We start from the raw sequence: 24,054 nt of genomic DNA on the forward strand, positions 1-24,054 counted from the left end.
ATATATCTCCCATTTCCATGTGTTTTTTTAGTTGTGTTAGTTTCAACAGCATGTACAACCTGATTTCCCCCCTAATCGATATCATTGATTTATTGCTACTTGTCAAAACAACAGCGTTTTTGGCACAACTAAAAAAAACACATGGAAATGGGAGATATTTTTCCTCACTGATCACTGGTTAGAGGACAATTTGTAGAAAACAGCTAGCTACATTTTGAAGTGTTGCATTTTGATTCAAGTGGGTCAATAACGTGGTAAGTACTCTTTCAATTCAGAGCCTGGATTTTTCCCAAGGCTAATATCCATATCACGCTGAAATCAATTGAATGGGGCAAACGTTTAGGGTTCTAAATTGTGAAATTCCCAAAAAATACTCTTACTACAATGTTAAAAACATTGACATTTTTTCATTGATGTCATGAAACAACTCCTTCATGTATGTATTTTCTGATGTTTGATCAGAGATCTTTTATCAGAGTATCTCTTCCCACATTGATCACAGCTATAAGGTTTCTCTCCTGTGTGTGTTCTCTGGTGTATTGATAGATAGCCAGATGTAGAAAAACTCTTCCCACATTGATTACAGCAAGGTTTCTCTCCTGTGTGTGTTCTCTGGTGTATTGCTAGATGTAGTAAAACTCTTCCCACATTGATTACAGCAAGGATTCTCTCCTGTGTGTGTTCTCTGGTGTTCAGTCAGAGAGCCAGATGTAGTAAAACTCTTACCACATTGACCACAGATAAAAGGTTTCTCTCCTGTCTGTGTGTGTTCTCTGGTGTGATATCAGGTTGCTTGACTGAGTAAAACTCTTCCCACATTGACCACAGCTATAAGATTTCTCTCCTGTGTGTGTTCTCTGGTGTGATTTCAGTTTGCCTGACTCAGTAAAACTCTTCCCACATTGACCACAGCTATAAGATTTCTCTCCTGTGTGTGTTCTCTGGTGCACTGTCAGATTGCTAGATTTACCAAAACTCTTCCCACATTGATCACAGCCTTAAGGTTTCTCTCCTGTGTGTGTTCTCTGATGAATTTGAATGCCTGTTGATGAGGTGAATCTCTTCCCACAGTCAGAGTAGCGGTGAGTTCTCTTCCCTGTGGGTCTCTGCTGGTGTTTCTTGAGGTGTTCTGATCTGGAGAGCCTCTTCTCTACCTCGTCAGCATCACGAGGTTGTTGAGGCTCCCCAGAGGATCCACGATAGTTAAATATCTCTCCTGTGTGAACAACAAAGTCAGACAGATGATTAAAGGCCCACAACAGCAGAAATCCACTGTAAAAGGTGATGCCAACAGCGTTGCCATGATGTTGTACAACAATTGACGTCTATAATGAACGTTAAAATTACTTGACAATTGTCTTAAAATGAGCAAGAACAGTCATATTTGTCTTGTTTTCACATTAGTAGTAACATCGATGATTGTAGGCTAGAAATAAGTTATTCATGTTGTTGAAACTCTTAAGCACTGTGCCAGATGACTAATTGGTCTCCAATGTAGGGCCCTTTCTGTGTTTCCTAAAATTGTGGCATGAGGGCGATGCACATGCAATTTGATTGTAGAAACTCCTCCCTGCTAATGAGGAAACCGATAGTTATGGATGTACTATATCTGATTAGAGCAAAAATGGTGAGCAAAGATTTTAGTTTTTCACAATGTATTCTGAATGTGAATGGGGAAAACTCAGGGGAGTAACCTCCATTTCCAGGTTGCTTATGAGTGCATTTCACACTACTTTGGATTATAATTGTAAGGCTCGCTTGAATGTCCTGCTTAATATAATGTTTGCTACAGTATTAAGAACAGCGTTATCCATTTGGGTGTTGTTAACCTGTTGGGGATAGGGGGCAGTATTTGCACGGCCGGATAAAAAACATACCCAATTTAATCTGATTATTACTCCTGCCCAGAAACTAGAACATGCATATAATTATTACCTTTGGATAGAAAACACTCCAAAGTTTCTAAAACTGTTTGAATGGTGTCTGTGAGTATAACAGAACTCATTTGGCAGGCCAAAACCTGAGAAGATTCCAAACAGGAAGCGCCCTGTCTGACCATTTCTTGGCCTTGTTGATCATCTCTATCCAAAACAGGGGATCTCTGGCATAAAGTGACATTTTCTAACGCTCCCATAGGCTCTCAGAAGGCGCCAGAACTTTGAATGATGACTTTGCAGGCCATGGCTGAAAAACAGTAGCACATTTGGATAGTGGTCGATCTGAGAACAATGAGACTGGGGGCGCGTGCACGAGCCGACACCATGTTTTTATTTTTTCCGTCTTTGAACGAAAACAGGGTTTTCCAGTCGGAATATTATCGCTTTTTTACGAGAAAAATCGCATAAAAATTGATTTTAAACAGCGTTTGACATGCTTTGAAGTACGGTAATGGAATATTTTGACATTTTTTGTCACGAAACGCGCCGGGCGCTTCACCCTTCTTTACCCTTCGGATAGTGTCTTGAACGCACAAACAAAACGCCGCTATTTGGATATAACTATGGATTATTTGGAACCAAACCAACATTTGTTATTGAAGTAGAAGTCCCGGGAGTGCATTCTGACGAAGAACAGCAAAGGTAATCAAATTTTTCTTATAGTAAATCTGAGTTTGGTGAGTACCAAACTTGGTGGGTGTCAAAATAGCTAGCCATGATGGCCGGGATATCTACTCAGAATATTGCAAAATGTGCTTTCACCGAAAAGCTATTTTAAAATCGGACACCGCGATTGCATAAAGGAGTTCTGTATCTATAATTCTTAAAATAGTTATGTTTTTTGTGAACGTTTATCGTGAGTAATTTAGTAAATTCACCGGAAGTGTTCGGTGGGAATGCTAGTTCTGAACGTCACATGCTAATGTAAAAAGCTGGTTTTTGATATAAATATGAACTTGATTGAACAAAACATGCATGTATTGTATAACATAATGTCCTAGGAGTGTCATCTGATGAAGATCATCAAAGGTTAGTGCTGCATTTAGCTGTGGTTTTGGTTTTTGTGACATTATATGCTAGCTTGAAAAATGGGTGTCTGATTATTTCTGGCTGGGTACTCTGCTGACATAATCTAATGTTTTGCTTTCGTTGTAAAGCCTTTTTGAAATCTGACAGTGTAGTTAGATAAAGGAGAGTCTTGTCTTTAAAATGCTGTAAAATAGTCATATGTTTGAAAAATTGAAGTTTTCGGATTTTCGAGGACTTTGTATTTCGCGCCACGCCCATCATTGGATATTGGAGCAGGTGTTCCGCTAGCGGAACGTCTAGATGTAAGAGGCTAGACGTGCTAACGAGCTAGACGTGCAAAAATCCAAACCTCAAAATATAAATGGAAAAACCAAAGACTGTAACACCTTAATAGAATGCTTACCACCAACAGAAAACAACTTCCATTTCACATTATAATCAACTACAATGCTTCACCTTCACCAATATAAACATGGTGTCCACTAGCTGTCAACAATTAAAAACAAGAAAAAAACGTATTTTTTCCCCACTAGCTTCTAGAACTCTCGTCTCCTTGGAACGAGCCCGAACAAAACTCATCTCCAATACGGAAAAACGTGCAGTCAAAAAAAGATCCATGGCAACTCACTGGCTAAACGCTAAACACAAAACTTTTTGACTGCCCACGCTTGAGACAGTTACAAACCAAATTGTCCTCATCATGGACACAACAACCAAAAACACTGTTGTTTTGACAAGTAGCAATAAATCAATGATATCGATTAGGCGGGAAATCAGGTTGTACATGCTGTTGAAACTAGCATAACTAAAAAAACACATGGAAATGGGAGATATATTTTACCTCACTGGTTAGAGGACAACCTGCAGAAGACAGTCAGCTACATTTTGGAGTGATGCATTTAAATGTAGGGGTCACTAAACAAAGGAACACAACACTTATTTGTCATAACTCATCGATATCATGTTGAAATCAATTGTGCCGAGAGGAGGGAGATGAAGTTACACGTCCTGTTAAAACTAACAGCTCAAAAACCACACAGAATCTGGGAATAATGTGTACATCACTGGTTAGAGGACAATTTGTAGAAAACAGCTCGCTACATTTTGAAGTGGTGCATTTTGATTCCAGTGCGTAACCAACATGGTAAATGTAACACAACTCTTTTTGTGTTAGTCACTTTTTGTTAAATCTCATAAATAGTAACTCTTCCATTTCAGAGCCTGGATTTTCCCCCTGAGGCTAATATCCATATCATGTTGAAATCAATAGAACAGGGGACAAACGTTTAGGGTTCTACATTGTGACATCATTAAAATACTCCTACTACAATGTTAAAACATTCTACAATGTGACATCATTAAAATACTCCTTCTACAATGTTAAAACATTCTACATTGTGACATTATTTCATTGATATCATGAAACAACTCCATCAATTCATTCATGTATTTTCTGATGTTTGATGAGATGTCTTTTAGCGGAGAATCTCTTGTAACACTGATCACAGCTATAAGGTTTCTCTCCTGTGTGTGTTCTCTGGTGTCGAGTCAGACAGCCAGATGTAGTAAAACTCTTCCCACATTGACCACAGCTATAAGGTTTATCTCCTGTGTGTGTTCTCTGGTGCACTGTCAGACTGCTAGATTGACCAAAGCTCTTCCCACATTGATCACAGCTATAAGGCTTCTCTCCTGTGTGTGTTCTCTGGTGTACTATCAGATGGCCAGATGTAAGAAAACTCTCCCCACATTGAGCACAGCTATAAGATTTATCTCCTGTGTGTGTTCTCTGGTGCACTGGCAGATAGCTAGATTGACCAAAACTCTTCCCACATTGACCACAGCTATAAGGTTTATCTCCTGTGTGTGTTCTCTGGTGTACAGTCAGACCTCTAGATGAAACATAACTCTTCCCACATTGATCACAGATATTAAGTTTCTCTCCTGTGTGTGTTCTCTGGTGTAAAGTCAGAGAGCCAGATGTAATAATAATGTAATAAAACTCTTCCCACATTGATCACAGATAAAAGGTTTCTCTCCTGTGTGTGTTCTCTGGTGTGATATCAGGCTGATTGACTGAGTAAAACTCTTCCCACATTGATCACAGCTATAAGATTTCTCTCCTGTGTGGATTCTCTGATGAATTTTAATGCCTGATGAGGTGAATCTCTTCCCACAGTCAGAGCAGCAGTGAGTTCTCTTCCCTGTGGATCTCTGCAGGTGTTTCTTGAGGTGTTCTGATCTGGAGAGACTCTTCTCTGCCTCTTCAGCATCATGAGGTTGTTGAGGCTCCACAGAGGATCCACGATAGTCCCATATCTCTCCTGTGTGAACAACAAAGTCAGACAGATGATTAAAGGCCCACAACAGCGGAAATCCACTGTAAAAGGTGATGCCAACAGCGCAGCCATGATGATGTACAACAATTGACGTCTGTAATGAATGTTAAAATTATTTTACAATTGTCTTAAAATGAGCAAGAATAGTCATATTTTGTCTTGTTTTCACATTAGTAGTAACACCTAAGATTGTAGACTAGAAATAAGTTATTCATGTTGTTGAAACTCTAAGCAGTGTGCCAGACGACTTTTGGTCTCCAATATAGGCCCCTTTCTGTGTTTGCTAAAATTGCGGCACGAGGGCAATTTGATTGCAGAAACGCCTCCCTGCTAATGAGGAAACCGATAGTTATGGGTGTAGTATATCTGCCTGGAGCAAAAATGGTGAGCAAAGATTTTAGTTTTTCACAATGTATTCTGAATGTGAATGGGGGAAACTGAGGGAAGTAACCTCCATTACCAGGTTGCTTATGAGTTCATTTCACACTACTTTAGATTATAATTGTAAGGCTTGTTTGAATGTAATGTTTAATATAATATTGGCTACAGTATTATGAGTAATTATTGAAGAACCGCGTTAATGACAGTATCCATTTGGGTGTTGTCAATAAAGTTAAGATTTCTCCTTTGTTTAACCAGGAAGGCCAGTTGAGAACAAGTTCTCATTTACAACTGCGACCTGGCCAAGATAAAGCAACGAGAGCGTACAGGTCGCAGTGGTGGGTAGTATATGGGGCTTTGGTGACAAATCGGATGGCACTGTGACAGACTGCATCCAATTTATTGAGTAGGGTATTGGAGGCTATTTTGTAAATGACATCACCAAAGTCAAGGATCGGTAGGATAGCCAGTTTTACGAGGGTATGTTTGGCAGCGTGAGTGAAGGAGGCTTTGTTGCGAAATAGGAAGCCGATGCTAGATTTAATTTTGGATTGGAAATGCTTAATGTTAGTCTGGAAGGAGAGTTTACAGTCTAACCAGACACCTAGGTATTTATAGTTGTCCACATATTCTAAGTCAGAACCGTCCAGAGTAGTGATGCTGGACGGGCGAGCAGGTGCGGGCAGCGATCAGTTGAAGAGCATACATTTAGTTTTACTAGCAAGCGTCCCACCCCTGGTACACCCTATCAACAGCAGGTGAAATATCAAGGGCGCCAAATTTGAAAACAATTAAATGTCATAATTCAAATTTCTCAAACATACAACTATCTTACACCCTTTGAAAGATAAACATCTCCTTAATCTAACCACGTTGTCCGATTTAAAAAAGGCTTTACGGCGAAAGCATAAAGTTAGATTATGTTAGGACAGTACATTGAAAATAGCTGTGTGTAATGTTTTGTCAATGCAAAGACAGGCGTCACCAAAAGCAGAAAACCAGCTAAAACTATGCACTAACCTTTGACAATCTTCATCAGATGACACTCCTAGGACATTATGTTAGACAATACATGCATTTTTTGTTCTATCAAGTTCATATTTATATCCAAAAACAGCATTTTACAATGGCCTTGATGTTGAGAAAATATTTTCCCTCCAATACCGCCAGTCAATCAGCACAACAAATTAAATAATTACTATTCGAAACCATTGGTAAAATATTATATTTTCATTCAAAGAATTATAGATTAACATCTCGTGAACGCCACGGCATTGCCAGATTTAAAAATAACCTTACTGGGAAATCACACTTTGCAATAATCTGAGTACTGCGCTCAGAAAAATAGGCTTGGCGATACAGACTAGGCGCCATGTTGGAGGGATCTAAAATCAAAAATACTATGTAAATATTCCCTTACCTTTGATTATCTTCATCAGAAGGCACTTCCAGGAATCCCAGGTCCATAACAAATGTAGTTTTGTTCGAAAAAACTCATAATTTATGTCCAAAAAACTCAGTGTTGTTAGCGCGTCCTGTAGGCTACTCAAAAACATGAACGTCGCCCGCCGGACATGTCTTCACCAAAGAGGGGAAAAAAATTATGTACGTTCGTTCAAACATGTCAAACGTTGTATAGCATAAATCATGAGGGCCTTTTTCAATCAGAACTTCAATAATATTCAAGGCGGACGATTGCATTCTCTTTTAAAACGTATTGGAACGAGGGTACCCAACATGCACTCGCGCGCCAGAGTAGTATCGGCCATCCGCTTATGACCAACGTTCCAAGTCTCTTGTTCGGTCAGTTTTCATAGTAGAAGACTCAAACCACTTTGTAAAGACTGGTGACATCTAGTGGAAGCCATAGGAAGTGCTCATTGATTAATAAGCCCCTGTGTGTTTCAATGGCATAGGCTTAAAAGTAATTCAACACATCAGGTATCCACTTCCTGTCAGAAAATGTCTCAGGGTTTTGCCTGCCAAATGAGTTCTGTTATACTCACAGACACCATTCAAACAGTTTTAGAAAATGTAGGGTGTTTTCTATCCATATGTAATAAGTATATGCATATTCTAGTTACTGGGTAGGAGTGGTAACCAGATTAAATCGGGTATGTTTTTTTTATCCAGCCGTGTCAATACTGCCCCCTAGCCCTAACAGGTTAAAGGCACAGTCAACTTAGTGTATGTAAACTTCTGACCCACTGGAATTGTGATACAGTGAATTATAAGTGAAATAATCTGTAAACAATTGTTGGAAAAACTACTTGTGTCATGCACAAAGTAGATGTCCTAACCGACTTGTCAAAACTATAGTTTGTTAACAAACAATTTGTGGAGTGGTTGAAAAACAAGTTTTGATGACTCCAACCTAAGTGTATGTAAACTTCTGACTTCAACTGTAGCTGACATACTGGTACATACTGCTGTAAAGATATGCTATGTGGTTCATAAGGACAGCGTAGCTAGCTAACATACTGGTACATACTGCTGTAAAGATATGCTATGTGGTTTGTAAGGATAACGTAGCCAACATATCGTTACATTGCTCAACATTCTCTTAACATTTGTCATAATTAGTTAAAGCAGTTCATTTGTATCCACTCTCTCGTCGGACTTCGGCTGCATATTTTCCACAATTTTTTTCAAATCTGAAAATAGTTGAAGCCCCGCCCATTTCCTGAAGAATTGCATTATGGGCCCTAAAAGCACAGAAATAGTGTCCTCTGCATATATACTTCGTATTTTGGCGACTGTAGTACCACATCCGGGAACTTTTGGCATACTAACTATATCCATACTATGACAAATAAGCATAATATATAGTATGGTTAGTATGAGTATTCGAACACAGCTCAAGTCTCTGGGCAGCCATTTTGTTTCTGTTTTAAAACTAGGTTGCCCCTTTAAAAAAGCCACACAATCAATCAACCAATCTGCAGTTCAAACAATAACAAAGCTGTACTTCCACCACTGTTTTGGTAATAAGATGATGGGGCTGGAGAAATGTAACTACAGACAGACAGACCTATGGATACAAGGACTGACCATCCATGATATCAACATTATAGTTTTAACCATGTTGAGGCTATACAGTGTTGATTTACATTGTTTCTAAACATTGGAGTAAAAAAAAGCTTATTTGGGGTTCTGATGGGGTACAACAGTTGAACTAAGCTCATGAGGCATGTGTTATATTCTTCAAGAACCAATGGCTATAAATAAATAATTTGAAAGAAAAAAAAATGGATGTAGCAATTACAGATTTCCCTTTTAACAGCTCAGTTTAACAAGTGTAGAGTTTGTGCCTCTGTTTTTAAAACAGTACTTACTAGTGTTAATCAGGGCCCGTTCATCGTTAGAACCATTGGACGCCTTATGATGCCCTTGGGAAACCGGGCCCAGATATCCGGTTTCTTCCTCTTCTTCGATGTGACAGTCATCTCAGAGTCATCTCAGAGCTTTGCACACTCTTGGCATTCTCTCAACCAGCTTCCTGTTTCCGGTCACAACTTGCAGACTTGTTTACGCTGCTGTGCGTTTTTGTTGCCGATCTTACTTTGATACCTGACGGTTTTTTACTTTTTCATTACCGTATATTTTTACTTTTTCCCTCACTCAACTTTTTTCCTCACTCAACTTTTTTCATTCATCCCCGGAGGTTTTATCTGGACATGGTTCGTCAGGACTTCAAACAGCCGAAGCTAAGTAACATTAACATGATGCCTTCTAATTGCAGTCGTTGTATTTATAATATACAGGAGAACGATCGCCTTACGGCAAGGATAGCTGTGCTGCAAGCCCAGCTTCAGACGCGATCGTTAGGCAAGGGTAATTTCAGTGTAGGAAAGGATGAAACAGCGTCTGTGCCACCAGTAAGTACAGATAGTAACGTTAGTATAAACCCCCTCGCACGGTCCCCGCAGCCGGACATCTTTCTCATGGCTTCTGGAGGGAAACGCTGTAGGAATGCTCAACCGGTGTCGCTTATTCAGCCGACAGAAACTTTCAACCGGTTCTCCCCATTAAGGCGAGTCGGAGGCCGAGACTTCTCTGGTCTCTACTCCTCCCGTTGTGGGGTCTGAGACGCCGACGGCTCCCACCATTAGCTCTGACAAATTGAAAACCCTAGTCATTGGCGACTCCATTACCCGCAGTATTAGACTTAAAACTAATCATCCAGCGATCATACACTGTTTACCAGGGGGCAGGGCTACCGACGTTAAGGCTAATCTAAAGACGGTGCTGGCTAAAGCTAAAACTGGCGAGTGTAGAGAGTATAGAGATATTGTTATCCACGTCGGCACCAACGATGTTAGGATGAAACAGTCAGAGGTCACCAAGCGCAACATAGCTTCAGCGTGTAAATCAGCTAGAAAGATGTGTCGGCATCGATTAATTGTCTCTGGCCCCCTCCCAGTTAGGGGGAGTGATGAGCTCTACAGCAGAGTCTCACAACTCAATCGCTGGTTGAAAACTGTTTTCTGCCCCTCCCAAAAGATAGAATTTGTAGATAATTGGCCCTCTTTCTGGGACTCACCCACAAACAGGACCAAGCCTGGCCTGTTGAGGAGTGACGGACTCCATCCTAGCTGGAGGGGTGCTCTCATCTTATCTACGAACATAGACAGGGCTCTAACTCCTCTAGCTCCACAATGAAATAGGGTGCAGGCCAGGCAGCAGGCTGTTAGCCAGCCTGCCAGCTTAGTGGAGTCTGCCACTAGCACAGTCAGTGTAGTCAGCTCAGCTTCCCCCATTGAGACCGTGTCTGTGCCTCGATCTAGGTTGGGCAAAATTAAAAATGGCGGTGTTCGCTTTAGCAATCTCACTAGTATAAAGACCTCCTCCATTCCTGCCATTATTGAAAGAGATTGTGATACCTCACATCTCAAAATTGGGTTACTTAATGTTAGATCCCTCACTTCCAAGGCAGTTATAGTCAATGAACTAATCACTGATAATAATCTTGATGTGATTGGCCTGACTGAAACATGGCTTAAGCCTGATGAATTTACTGTGTTAAATGAGGCCTCACCCCCAGGTTACATTAGTGACCATACCCCCGTGCATCCGGCAAAGGCGGAGGTGTTGCTAACATTTACGATAGCAAATTTCAATTTACAAAAAAAAAACAACAATGACGTTTTCGTCTTTTGAGCTTCTAGTCATGAAATCTATGCAGCCTACTCACTCACTTTTTATAGCTACTGTTTATAGGCCTCCTGGGCCATATGCAGTGTTCCTCACTGAGTTCCCTGAATTCCTATCGGATCTTGTAGTCATAGCAGATAATATTCTAATTTTTGGTGACTTTAACATTCACATGGAAAAGTCCACAGACCCACTCCAAAAGGCTTTCGGAGCCATCATCGACTCAGTGGGTTTTGTCCAACATGTCTCTGGACCTACTCACTGCCACAGTCATACTCTGGACCTAGTTTTGTCCCATGGAATAAATGTTGTGGATCTAAATGTTTTTCCTCATAATCCTGGACTATCGGACCACCATTTTATTACGTTTGCAATTGCAACAAATAATCTGCTCAGACCCCAACCAAGGAGCATTAAAAGTCGTGCTATAAATTCTCAGACAACCCAAAGATTCCTTGATGCCCTTCCAGACTGCCTCTGCCTACCCAAGGACGTCAGAGGACAAAAATCAGTTAACCACCTAACCGAGGAACTCAATTTAACCTTGCGCAATACCCTAGATGCAGTTGCACCCCTAAAAACTAAAAACATCTGTCATAAGAAACTAGCTCCCTGGTATACAGAAAATACACGAGCTCTGAAGCAAGCTTCCAGAAAATTGGAACGGAAATGGCGCCACACCAAACTGGAAGTCTTCCGACTAGCTTGGAAAGACAGTACCGTGCAGTATCGAAGAGCCCTTACTGCTGCTCGATCATCCTATTTTTCCAACTTAATTGAGGAAAATAAGAACAATCCGAAATTTCTTTTTGATACTGTCGCAAAGCTAACTAAAAAGCAGCCTTCGCAAATGGAGGATGGCTTTCACTTCAGCAGTAATAAATTTATGAACTTCTTTGAGGAAAAGATCATGATCATTAGAAAGCAAATTACAGACTCCTCTTTAAATCTGGGTATTCCTCCAAAGCTCCATTGTCCTGAGTCTGCACAACTCTGCCAGGACCTAGGATCAAGGGAGATACTAAAGTGTTTTAGTACTATATCTCTTGACGCAATGATGAAAATAATCATGGCCTCCAAACCCTCAAGCTGCATACTGGACCCTATTCCAACTAAACTACTGAAAGAGCTGCTTCCTGTGCTTGGCCCTCCTATGTTGAACATAATAAACGGCTCTCTATCCACCGGATGTGTACCAAGCTCACTAAAAGTGGCAGTAATAAAGCCTCTCTTGAAAAAGCCGAATCTTGATCCAGAAATTATAAAAAACTATCGGCCTATATCGAATCTTCCATTCCTCTCCAAAATTTTAGAAAAAGCTGTTGCACAGCAACTGACTGCCTTCCTGAAGACAAACAATGTATACGAAACGCTTCAGTCTGGTTTTAGACCCCATCATAGCACTGAGACTGCACTTGTGAAGGTGGTAAATGACCTTTTAATGACGTCAGACCGAGGCTCTGCATCTGTCCTCGTGCTCCTAGATCTTAGTGCCGCTTTTGATACCATCGATCACCACATTCTTTTGGAGAGATTGGAAACCCAAATTGGTCTACATGGACAAGTTCTGGCCTGGTTTAGATCTTATCTGTCGGAAAGATATCAGTTTGTCTCTGTGAATGGTTTGTCCTCTGACAAATCAATTGTAAATTTCGGTGTTCCTCAAGGTTCCGTTTTAGGACCACTATTGTTTTCACTATATATTTTACCTCTTGGGGATGTCATTCGAAAACATAATGTTAAATTTCACTGCTATGCAGACGACACACAGCTGTACATTTCAATGAAACATGGTGAAGCCCCAAAATTGCCCTCGCTAGAAGCCTGTGTTTCAGACATAAAGAAGTGGATGGCTGCAAACTTTCTACTTTTAAACTCGGACAAAACAGAGATGCTTGTTCTAGGTCCCAAGAAACAAAGAGATCTTCTGTTGAATCTGACAATTAATCTGGATGGTTGTACAGTCGTCTCAAATAAAACTGTGAAGGACCTCGGCGTTACTCTGGACCCTGATCTCTCTTTTGAAGAACATATCAAGACTGTTTCAAGGACAGCTTTTTTCCATCTACGTAACATTGCAAAAATCAGAAATGTTCTGTCCAAAAATGACGCAGAAAAATTAATCCATGCTTTTGTTACTTCTAGGCTGGACTACTGCAATGCTCTACTTTCCGGCTACCCGGATAAAGCACTAAATAAACTTCAGTTAGTGCTAAATACGGCTGCTAGAATCCTGACTAGAACCAAAAAATTTGATCATATTACTCCAGTGTTAGCCTCCCTACACTGGCTTCCTGTTAAGGCAAGGGCTGATTTCAAGGTTTTACTGCTAACCTACAAAGCATTACATGGGCTTGCTCCTACCTATCTTTCCGATTTGGTCCTGCCGTACATACCTACACGTACGCTACGGTCACAAGACGCAGAGCCTCCTAATTGTCCCTAGAATTTCTAAGCAAACGGCTGGAGGTAGGGCTTTCTCCTATAGAGCTCCATTTTTATGGAATGGTCTGCCTACCAATGTGAGAGACGCAGACTCAGTCTCAACCTTTAAGTCTTTACTGAAGACTTATCTCTTCAGTAGGTCCTATGATTAAGTATAGTCTGGCCCAGGAGTGTGAAGGTGAACGGAAAGGCTGGAGCAACGAACCGCCCTTGCTGTCTCTGCCTTGCCGGTTCCCCTCTTTCCACTGGGATTCTCTGCCTCTAACCCTTTTACAGAGGCTGAGTCACTGGCCTACTGGTGTTCTTCCATGCCGTCCATGGGAGGGGTGCGTCACTTGAGTGGGTTGAGTCACTGACGTGGTCTTCCTGTCTGGGTTGGCGCCCCCCCCTTGGGTTGTGCCATGGCGGAGATCGTTGTGGGCTATACTCGGCCTTGTCTTAGGACGGTAAGTTGGTGGTTGGAGACATCCCTCTAGTGGTGTGGGGGCTGTGCTTTGGCAAAGTGGGTGGGGTTATATCCTGCCTGTTTGGCCCTGTCCGGGGTATCATCGGATGGGGCCACAGTGTCTTCTGATCCCTCCTGTCTCAGCCTCCAGTATTTATGCTGCAGTAGTTTATGTGTCGGGGGCTAGGGTCAGTCTGTTACATCTGGAGTATTTCTCTTGTCTTATCCGGTGTCCTGTGTGTATTTAAATATGCTCTCTCTAATTCTCTCTTTCTCTCTTTCTGTCTTTCTCTCGGAGGACCTGAGCCCTAGGACCATGCCTCAGGACTACCTGGTATGATGACTCCTTGCTGTCCCCAGTCCACCTGGCCGTGCTGCTGCTCCAGTTTCAACTGTTCTGCCTGCGGCTATGGAACCCTGACCTGTTCACCGGACGTGCTTGTTGCACCCTCGACAACTACTATGATTATTATTATTTGACCATGCTGGTCATTTATGAACATTTTAACATTTTAACATTTTGACCATGTTCTGTTTTAATATCCACCCTGCACAGCCAGAAGAGGACTGGCCACCCCTCATAGCCTGGTTCCTCTCTAGGTTTCTTCCTAGGTTTTTGGCCTTTCTAGGGAGTTTTTCCTAGGGAGTTTTTCCTAGCCACCGTGCTTCTTTCACATGCTTTGCTTGCTGTTTGGGGTTTTAGGCTGGGTTTCTGTACAGCACTTTGAGAATATCAGCTGATGTACGAAGGGCTATATAAAAATAAATTTGATTTGAAATTTGATCTCCTCTTTGACTCCAAAAACTGCATCCTCCTCCTCCTTCACTCTGAACGTGTCTTCCTCTTCTTTTACTGTAACATCCTCCTCCTCTTTCACTCTGAAGGCGTCTTCCTCTTCTTTCACTGTAACGTCTTTCTCTTCTTCTTTCACGGTAACAGCCTCACCCTCTACTTGTTTTTGTATTGAAACAGCCTCCTCTTCGACGAGAGCTTCTTTCTCCGTCCAGCAGGCCTCATCTTCTTTAACAGGAGGAGAGTAGCTTTGTGAGCGCATGGTCGGAGATGTTAGCTAGCTAGGCTAATGCTAACTTAACCAGCCCGCTAGCTGACTAATAACAACAACACCGTAAATATGAAATTAAATCGGATAACTAACTAGACGACAAAAGTGGCTTTAAAACACAGTTGCTAATATACACTAGAGCATCTAAAGAGCTTTATTGTTCGGCTATTTTGTCTAGCAAGCTACAGAGGTGGCTGAATAACTGTTGAAAGAAGCGTTCCGTCCACTACATTATACGTCACACTCACAGCATTACCTTAAATTCCCACACCGCCATCTGCTGACTGGAGTGGGTAACACAGTAGAGTAAAATGTTAATTTTATTGTCAGACAAAAAGTTAAAGTGTAGGAAGCATGAGTTTTTACTCACCAGTGTAACAACACAGTGTGGTTAAAGACTTACTAAGCTAGTTGTAGTCACGATATGGTTACCTATAAGTACAAACAGCTATGTTTTTGCATTATTACAAATGTATGAACTTATTTCGGGAAATCTTCTAAACTACCCACAATGCACTATTTCTTAACGTCATATGTATTATCAACTCTATGCTACCGAGTTTGTATGCCAGTGTAACGGTGTAATGAAGTTACATTTAAAAAATGTATTTAACCATTATTTAACCAGGCAAGCCAGCTAAGAAAAATTATTATTTACAATGACCGACCTACCCCTGCCAAACCCTAACCCAGACGATGCTGGGCCACTGTGCGCTGCCCTATGGGACTCCCTATCCCGGCCTGTTATGATACAGCCTAGTTTTGAACCAGGGTCTGTGGTGACGCCTCTAGCACTGAGATGCAGGACCTTAGACTGCTGCTCGTGTCTTTACATTACAGTCAGTGATAAAGGTATGGGATTCTGGGTAATCCAAAGCAGATTAATGGAGAATTTAGAAATTGAGTGGTCCTGGGATAGAAATGTATAAAGTTGACATTACATCATAAAATCCACCTTTTACATCATAAATTAGCAATTTATGTTTTAGTAACTTCTGTTGTTGGTTTGGCCTCTCTTTATATGTTATTTGCCGAATCTCAGTTTTCCATGTGGGTTTTATGCTAAAGTTCCCTCTTTCAAGTTGGTGGCAAACTGGAAAATGCATCTTCTTCAGGAGTGCTATTTATATCCTGTCACTACTGATCATTCATCCACACTGCATCTTCTATACGAGTGCTATTTATATCCTGATCATTCATCCTCACTGCATCTTCTATAGGAGTGCTATTTATATCCTGTCGACTACTGATCATTCATCCACACTGCATCTTCTTTAGGAGTGCTATTTATATCCTGATCATTCATCCACACTGCATCTTCTTTAGGAGTGCTATTTATATCCTGATCATTCATCCACACTGCATCTTCTTTAGGAGTGCTATTTATATCCTGATCATTCATCCACACTGCATCTTCTTTAGGAGTGCTATTTATATCCTGATCATTCATCCACACTGTGTGTCTCATCAATGCAGGTAATTTATGACATGTATAAAGTATGTGTTTTATAAACTCATGAACACCAGCCAGTTTATCAGCCCGGTTCTGTTAGTTTAGGTGGATTATACTTCTTCACCACCAGAGGGGGACATTGAGTAATATTCCAGGTTAATTTGATATATTTTGATACTAAAATGGATGACAGTTTATTCTGATGTTGTGAATATGAGATTACACATGGAAACAATGTATTATTTTATTATAGTCAATTAGGAATTATTAGGAACTGTTAAATCCACTATATGATCATAATAACTTTGACAGACATCTTGATTTCTTTTTTTGTTAGTATATTATAGGGCAGATTTATGGAGAATTACTATGGGAGTGCTATTTATATCCCGTCACTACTGATCATTCATCCATACTGTGTGTGTCCCATCATTGCAGCTTTGGAAATAAATGAACTATCCATCCATTGCTCCTTCCTGTGTTGACTCACTGACTTGAGGGACGGGAACAGGAAGGTCGATATCTAGCTCAAGCTTCACCTCATACCTTTCATGAACTGTGTGGTTGTGTTATCTAGTGGGAACCCGTTAGCACGGTAGGCTCTGGTGCCTTCTTGCTGTGGGCTCAAATCGACAGAGGAAATCAACCTGCTTGCTACTTTTTGTTTTGACAACTTTTCATTAGGGATGTTATGTTTGATACCGGAGCTACGAGGCCTGCGTCCAAATCGCTAAGCAGTAAACTTCAAAGCAGTGTACCGATGCCTGTATCACTTTATCAGCAGCACGTCATCAATGACGTCTGAAGCTTCATTACATCAAACAACCACCTGATTGGTTTGGTATTGGGCTTGTTCGACACTGCAGGTGACTGCCGACTGACTGATCTACACATCACCTTACAACATAAATAACTACTCATTATTATTTATAAATCAGTCAGCCAGTGACCATTTACCCACAATGCAGCATGGATTTGATGCTCTCGAACACGGCCAGTGGTTTAGTAGATGACAAAAAGGCCACACTGCGCATGCGATTCGGTGCTCAAACCTGTTGAACGTACATTGCCGTTCAAAAGTTTGGGGTCAATTAGAAATGTCCTTGTTTTCCATGAAAACATTCATGAAATGAGTTGCATAATGAATAGGAAATATAGTCAAGTCTTTGACAAGGTTTTAAATAATGATTTTTAATTGGAATAATAATTGTGTCCTTCAGACTTTGAATCCTCCATTTGCAGCAATTACAGCCTTGCAGATCTTTGGCATTCTAGTTGTCAATTTGTTGAGGTAATCTGAAGAGATTTCACCCCATGTTTCCTGAAGCACCTCCCACAAATTGGATTGGATTGATGGGCACTTCTTACGTATCATACGGTCAAGCTGCCCCCACAACAGCTCAATAGGGTTGAGATCCGGTGACTGTGCTGGCCACTCCATTATAGACAGAATACCAGCTGAATGCTTCTTCCCTAAATGGAGCTGTGCTTTGGGTCATTGTCCTGGTGTAGGAGGAAGTTGGCTCCAATTAAGCGCCGTCCACAGGGTATGGCACGGCTTTGCAAAATGGAGTGATAGCCTTCCTTCTTCAAGATCCCTTTCACCCTGTATAAATCTCCCACTTTACCACCACCAAAGCACCCCCAGACCATCACATTGCCTCCACCATGATGACAGAAGGCGTCAAGCACTCCTCCAGCATCTTTTCATTTTTTCTGCATCTCACGAATGTTCTTGTTTGTGATCCAAATACCTCAAACTTAGATTCGTCTGTATATAACACTTTTTTCCAATCTTCCTCTGTCCAATGTCTGTGTTAGTTTGCCCATCTTAATCTTTTCTTTTTTTAAACGGTCTTTACTGTTGACGTTTAGACTGGTGTTTTGCAGGTACTATTTGATAAAGCTTCCAGTTGAAAACTTGTAAGGCGTCTGTTTCTCAAATTAGACACTAATGTACTTGTCCTCTTGCTCAGTTGTGCACTGGGGCCTCCTATTCTGGTTAGAGCCAGTTTGCACTGTTCTGTGAAGGGAGTAGTACACAACATTGTACGAGATCTTCAGTTTCTTGGCAATTTCTCACATGGAATAGCCTTCATTTCTCAGAAAAATAATAGACTAATGATTTTCAGAAGAAAGTTATTTGTTTCTGGCCATTTTGAGCCTGTAATCGAACCCACAAATGCTGATGCTCCAGATACTCAACTAGCTTAAATAAGGACAGTTTTATTGCTTCTTTAATCAGCACAACAGTTTTCAGCTGTGCTAACATAATTGCAAAAGGGTTTTCTAATGATCAATTAGCCTTTTAAAATGATAAACTTGGATTAGCTAACACAACGTGCCATTGGAACACAGGAGTGATGGTTGCTGATAATGGGCCTCTGTTCGCCTATGTAGATATTCCATAAACAATCAGCTGTTTCCAGCTACAATAGTCATTTACAACATTAACAATGTCTACACTGTATTTCTGATCAATTTGATGTTATTTTAATGGACAAAAAAAGTGTTTTTCTTTCAAAAACAAGAACATTTCTAAGTGACTCCAACCTTTTGTTACACCATGTAGGAGCAGTATAGACCTAGTCTGTTCATTATATACATCTACATGATGTATTGTTACACCCTGTAGGAGCAGTATAGACCTAGTCCGTTCATTATATATATCTACATGATGTATTGTTACACCATGTAGGAGCAGTATAGACCTAGTCTGTTCATTATATACATCTACATGATGTATTGTTACACCATGTAGGAGCAGTATAGACCTAGTCTGTTCATTATATACATCTACATGATGTATTGTTACACCATGTAGGAGCAGTATAGACCTAGTCTGTTCATTATATATATCTACATGATGTATTGTTACACCGTGTAGGAGCAGTATAGACCTAGTCTGTTCATTATTATACATCTACATGATGTATTATTACACCATGTAGGGAGCAGTATAGACCTAGTCTGTTCATTATATACATCTACATGATGTATTGTTACACCATGTAGGAGCAGTATAGACCTAGTCTGTTCATTATATACATCTACATGATGTATTGTTACACCATGTAGGAGCAGTATAGACCTAATCTGTTCATTATATACATCTACATGATGTATTGTTACACCATGTAGGAGCAGTATAGACCTAGTCTGTTCATTATATATATCTACATGATGTATTGTTACACCGTGTAGGAGCAGTATAGACCTAGTCTGTTCATTATATACATCTACATGATGTATTGTTACACCATGTAGGAGCAGTATAGACCTAGGCGGTTCATTATATACATCTACATGATGTATTGTTACACCATGTAGGAGCAGTATAGACCTAATCTGTTCATTATATACATCTATATGATGTATTGTTACACCATGTAGGAGCAGTATAGACCTAGTCTGTTCATTATATACATCTACATGATGTATTGTTACACCATGTAGGAGCAGTATAGACCTAGTCTGTTCATTATATATATCTACATGATGTATTGTTACACCGTGTAGGAGCAGTATAGACCTAGTCTGTTCATTATTATACATCTACATGATGTATTATTACACCATGTAGGAGCAGTATAGACCTAGTCTGTTCATTATATACATCTACATGATGTATTGTTACACCATGTAGGAGCAGTATAGACCTAGTCTGTTCATTATATACATCTACATGATGTATTGTTACACCATGTAGGAGCAGTATAGACCTAATCTATTCATTATAAACATCTACATGATGTATTGTTACACCATGTAGGAGCAGTATAGACCTAGTCTGTTCATTATATATATCTACATGATGTATTGTTACACCGTGTAGGAGCAGTATAGACCTAGTCTGTTCATTATATACATCTACATGATGTATTGTTACACCATGTAGGAGCAGTATAGACCTAGGCGGTTCATTATATACATCTACATGATGTATTGTTACACCATGTAGGAGCAGTATAGACCTAATCTGTTCATTATATACATCTATATGATGTATTGTTACACCATGTAGGAGCAGTATAGACCTAGTCTGTTCATTATATACATCTACATGATGTATTGTTACACCCTGTAGGAGCAGTATAGACCTAGTCTGTTCATTATATACATCTACATGATGTATTGTTACACCATGTAGGAGCAGTATAGACCTAATCTGTTCATTATATACATCTACATGATGTATTGTTACACCATGTAGGAGCAGTATAGACCTAGTCTGTTCATTATATACATCTACATGATGTATTGTTACACCATGTAGGAGCAGTATAGACCTAGTCTGTTCATTATATACATCTACATGATGTATTGTTACACCATGTAGGAGCAGTATAGACCTAATCTGTTCATTATATACATGTACATGATGTATTGTTACACCATGTAGCAGCAGTATAGACCTAGTCTGTTCATTATATACATCTACATGATGTATTGTTACACCATGTAGGAGCAGTATAGACCTAGTCTGTTCATTATATACATCTACATGATGTATTGTTACACCATGTAGGAGAAGTATAGACCTAGTCTGTTAATTATATACATCTACATGATGTATTGTTACACCATGTAGGAGCAGTATAGACCTAGTCTGTTCATTATATACATCTACATGATGTATTGTTACACCATGTAGGAGCAGTATAGACCTAGTCTGTTCATTATATACATCTACATGATGTATTGTTACACCATGTAGCAGCAGTATAGACCTAGTCTGTTCATTATATACATCTACATGATGTATTGTTACACCATGTAGGAGCAGTATAGACCTAGTCTGTTCATTGTATACATCTACATGATGTATTGTTACACCATGTAGGAGCAGTATAGACCTAGTCTGTTCATTATATACATCTACATGATGTATTGTTACACCATGTAGGAGCAGTATAGACCTAGTCTGTTCATTATATACATCTACATGATGTATTGTTACACCATGTAGGAGCAGTATAGACCTAGTCTGTTCATTGTATACATCTACATGATGTATTGTTACACCATGTAGGAGCAGTATAGACCTAATCTGTTCATTATATACATCTACATGATGTATTGTTACACCATGTAGGACCAGTATAGACCTAGTCTGTTCATTATATACATCTACATGATGTATTGTTACACCATGTAGGAGCAGTATAGACCTAGTCTGTTGATTATATACATCTACATGATGTATTGTTACACCGTGTAGGAGCAGTATAGACCTAGTCTGTTCATTATATACATCTACATGATGTATTGTTACACCATGTAGGAGCAGTATAGACCTAATCTGTTCATTATATACATCTACATGATGTATTGTTACACCATGTAGGACCAGTATAGACCTAGTCTGTTCATTATATACATCTACATGATGTATTGTTACACCATGTAGGAGCAGTATAGACCTAGTCTGTTCATTATATACATCTGCATGATGTATTGTTACACCATGTAGCAGCAGTATGGAGGTACAGTGGGGGACAAAATTGTTGACACCCTTGATAAAGATGAGCAAAAACAACTCTATAAAATAAAGAATTCAAATACTTCTATGTAAAAAAAGGGTGAATTATATTATTGTATGCTGAAACAATTGCTCAGAGAAAGAGATTTAGTTGAACATGTTATTCTCAAAAGGTAAGGGTCTGAATTACTGCCACCCATGTTTTCAATACTCCAGCACCCTCCCCTTGGGAGGATAACGACACTGAAATGTTTAATGAGATTAGAGAACACATTGGGTGGGATCTTAGACCAATCCTCCATACAGAATCTCTCCATGTCCTTGATTTATTTTGTCTGCGCTTGTGGACTGCCCTGTTCAATTCAAACCACAGGTTTTCAATGGAGTTCAAGTCCGAAGACTGAGATGGCCATTGAAAATGTTGATTTTTGTGCCCAATTAACCATTTCTTTGTGGATGTTGATGTGTCTTGCTGGAAGATCCACTTATGGCCAAGTTTCAGCCTCCTAGCAGAGAGGTAACCAGGTTTTGGGCTAAAATATCCTGGTAGTGGGTAAAGTTAATTTATTTATTTCATACAGTCATTTTAGCTCATCTTTATCAAGGGTATCAATAACTAGGTGCTTATTTTGATATCTAGTTATTTGACTGAATCAGAAATACAGATGTGGAGTAGATGTAGAGTTTGTTTTAAATTCTCATTAAAATCTGAACTAATCAAACAACACTTGTTGCTCTTTATACGTGTTGATATAATATTCATATTTAATGGAGAGAAAAAAACGTTTCCCTGAACTGCTTTATAATATTATAATTCAATGAAGAATAAAAATAGTTTTCCCTCCTCAACTGCGTTTCCTCCCTCCAGACAGCAGATGGCGATATGTGTCTTTCAGGCGATGTTTCTAGTGTGACGTATAATCTAGTGGACGGAACGCTTCTTCAACAACTGCAGCCACCTCGGTAGCTCGCTAGCCGACAAAGTCGGAACATTCAAGTTCTTTAGACAATTTCGTGTTGTATTTGCCATTTTGCTTTAAACATACTTATGTGTAAACAACTAGCTACCCCATTTAATTTCATATTTACGTTGTAAGTCAACTAGCTGGCTGGTTAAGTTAGCACTAGTCTAGTCGCTAATGCTAACTCGCTATTATCCCCGACCATGAGTTCACTAAGCTACTCTCCTCCTGTTAAAGAAGAAGTCTGCTGGACGGAGAAAGAGGGAGTGTGGCAGAACGTTGTCGTGAAAGAGGAGAAGGAAGAGGAGGATGTCACAGTAAAACAAGAAGTAGAGGGTGAGGCTGTTACAGTGAAAGAAGAAGAGAAAGACGTTACAGAGAAAGACACCTTCAGAGTGAAAGATGAGGGGGATGTTACTGTGAAAGAAAAGGAGGAAGATGCCGTTTTTGGAGTGGAGGATGAAGTGAAAGAAGATGAAGACGTTTTTGGAACGAAGGATGAAGAGGGGGAGATTACTGTCACATTAGAGGAGGACGAAGAAGAGAAGACTGGAGAACTGATTAACACCAGTAAATACAGTGAGTACTATCTAATAAAACAGGGACATTGATCTGATTAACACCAGTAAATACAGTGAGTACTATCTAATAAAACAGGGACATTGATCTGATTAACACCAGTAAATACAGTGAGTACTATCTAATAAAACAGGGACATTGATCTGATTAACACCAGTAAATACAGTGAGTACTATCTAATAAAACAGGGACATTGATCTGATTAACACCAGTAAATACAGTGAGTACTATCTAATAAAACAGGGACATTGATCTGATTAACACCAGTAAATACAGTGAGTACTATCTAATAAAACAGGGACATTGATCTGGTTAACACCAGTAAATACAGTGAGTACTATCTAATAAAACAGGGACATTGATCTGGTTAACACCAGTAAATACAGTGAGTACTATCTAATAAAACAGGGACATTGATCTGGTTAACACCAGTAAATACAGTGAGTACTATCTTATAAAACAGGGACATTGATCTGATTAACACCAGTAAATACAGTGAGTACTATCTAATAAAACAGGGACATTGATCTGATTAACACCAGTAAATACAGTGAGTACTATCTAATAAAACAGGGACATTGATCTGATTAACACCAGTAAATACAGTGAGTACTATCTAATAAAACAGGGACACAAACTCTGCAGTTGTTGAACTAATGTGTGATTTTTAAAAGTGCATTCTACACTCAAATATGTTTTTGTACTGTCGGAATTGTCCATGAAGTCCTACAGTGATTTTTTTTAAACTTTTCCTGTTGAAAAGTGATAAATACAGTGAAGTATA

This window comes from Salmo salar, unplaced genomic scaffold (assembly GCF_905237065.1).
Source record: "Salmo salar unplaced genomic scaffold, Ssal_v3.1, whole genome shotgun sequence".
NCBI classification, from domain to species: domain Eukaryota; kingdom Metazoa; phylum Chordata; class Actinopteri; order Salmoniformes; family Salmonidae; genus Salmo; species Salmo salar.